Below are 2,582 nucleotides of genomic sequence, written 5' to 3' on the forward strand. Positions count from 1 at the left end.
GCAACCCCCCAGCTCTGCCCACGGGAGCCCCTTTCTGTGAATCCTCCGATTCGCTGGAGAGACTTAGGGACCTTGGTCGGCTCTCGTCGCTAACTTCTCCCTCCGATTCCTCTCCATCCGTCCCTTCTGCTCCTGAACCCCTGACATCCATCCCCCCCTCGAAGCCCCCCCTTCCCCCCTCCCCTCCTTCCGGTGTGGGTTCTGGGTGCTCCGTCGTGGCGGGGGTGAGTGCCGGATACAGTTCTTCCCCCGTGTCGTACATCACATCGGGCAGGTCTGGCTCGTCCTCCGTGCGCTCGTCGACGTCGATCTCCTCTGCTTCCATCTCCCTGCCTTCGTGTTCAAATCCCACGTCCTCCCCCAACACGTCCATGTCCATCTCTCCCCCGTTCCCCTCTGAGGGTGATGCCTGCCAGGGACCCCCCAGCCACTTCCTGCGCCACTGCTCCTCTGGTTGAGTATCCCACCAATAGGAGCGGTCTGAGGCAGAACCCGAGGTTGAACCCTCCGGAGAGCGTATGTGTGGTGCCGTCTCCTCGTCCGAGTCGAACCCCTGGAACGTGCTGCCTGAAAGTGTGGGTGTGAAGAGCCAGTCGTCGAAATACTCGGCTGGCATGGGCCTGTGTGGGAAAATGGCATGGAACTCTTCCTTGAGAAGGGGCTCGTCCAAGGCATAGCCCGGCACCCAACTGTTGGCGCTGGCCGGGGTATCCTCTCTGGCAAGAAGGTATTCTACTCCCTCTTCCCCCCATCTCGAGTCTAAAATCTCTGTGGCTTCGTTGATGCGCTCCCCTCTTGGCGACCCCCCTTCCCTGGGTCCTTCTCTGGGCGGATCTGGTGCTGTGCCTGGCTCCTGAAATCTATGCGGTGCTTTGTAGGGCGTGAGCACCGATCTATGGAACACCGGATGCATTCTGGAACCCTCCGGAAGCGCTAACCGGAAGGCCACTGGATTGACCTGTGCCTGGACTTGGTAAGGCCCTAGCTGCTTATGCCCTAGCTTCTTCTTGGCCAACGATTTGGTCGGCACTGCTTGCGCTGCTAACCAGACCCAATCTCCCACCTGTATGTCTTCCCCTACTCTCCTGTGTCTGTCAGCCTGCAGTTTGTATGCGTGCTTGGCCAGTTCCAACTGCCTCCTAAGCTGTTCGTGGACTTCCTGCAACTCTGACGCTAAGTCTTCCGCTGCCTGCGGCTCCCCCTCCCCCACGCTCTCTAAACCTGGGAAGGTTCTGGGATGCCTCCCGTTGTTGGCGAAGAACGGCGTCACCCCCGTCGACACGTGCTTCGTATTGTTGTAAGCGAACTCTGCGAGGGGCAGGTAGTCCACCCACGTGTTAGGCTGCTGATTGGCGTAGCATCTCAGGTACTGCTGCATGATGGCGTTGACCCTCTCCGCTTGTCCGTTGGTCTGCGGGTGTCTCGCCGACGCTAGATTGATCTTGACGTTCAGGATGCCCATCAACTTTTGCCAGAAGTTCGAGATGAACTGCCGCCCCCGGTCGGATAGAATAGATCGTGGCAGACCGTGGACCTTAAACACGTGGTCTATGAACAGCCTGGCGGTCTGTTCTGCCGTGGCCACCTTCGCACACGGGATGAAGTGTGCCATCTTGGTAAACATGTCCACCACCACAAGCACTGCCGTCTTTCCCCTCGAACTGGGCAGATCCGTGACAAAGTCCAGGGCCACCCGTTCCCACGGCTCAGACGGCGTCTGCAACGGTTCCAGCAATCCCGCCGGCGGTTTGTGCACTGACTTGGCTCTTTGGCAGGTGTCGCATCTCGAGACGTAATCCGCTACTTCCCCCCGCATCTTGGGCCACCAAAAGTCTCTGGTCACTAGTTCTACAGTCTTTTCTCTGCCAAAGTGCCCGGCAGTGGGGGCGTCGTGTAGCTGCTGCAGCACCCTCGCGCGGAGGTCATTCCCCGGCACGTAGAGTGCTCCCTTGCGGATGAGCAACCCGTCTCTGATCTGGAACTCGTCGTCCTTCACCGTGCCCTTGTGCACCTCCTCCATCTTGGCTTGCGCGAAGGGGTCCTCCTGCAACGCTCGACGTACGGCGTCCAGATCCACGGTCGCCGAAGCGCAAGCCCACGCTTCCGGTGCGAAAATGTGCTTGGCTGCCGACGGTGCCTCCTCCTCGAGGTATTGCGGCTTTCTGGACAAGGCATCCGCCATGATGTTGTTGTCACCCGGGATGTACTCTATCCTGAAGTCGAAGTCCGCGAAGAACTCTGCCCATCTAATGTGCCTCTGATTCAGGAACCTCGCCGTGCGCCAGTACTCTAGATTCTTGTGGTCCGTGCGGACCTGCACTGTGTGTCTGGCTCCGATAAGGAAGTGCCGCCACGCCTTGAACGCTGCATGGATGGCTAGCAACTCCCTGTCCCAGATGGTGTAATTCTGCTCCGACTTGCTGAGCTTCCTTGAGTAGAAGGCGCACGGCCTCCAGTCCCCCTGCTGGTCTTGTTGCAACAGTACAGCTCCCACGGCTCTGTCTGAGGCGTCTGTCTCCACCCTCATTGGTCTGCTGGGATTCACATGCAGCAGCTGCTCCTCGGACGCGAAGAGACGCTTG

This window comes from Podarcis filfolensis (assembly GCF_964270895.1).
Source record: "Podarcis filfolensis genome assembly, chromosome: 2".
Lineage (NCBI taxonomy): Eukaryota > Metazoa > Chordata > Lepidosauria > Squamata > Lacertidae > Podarcis > Podarcis filfolensis.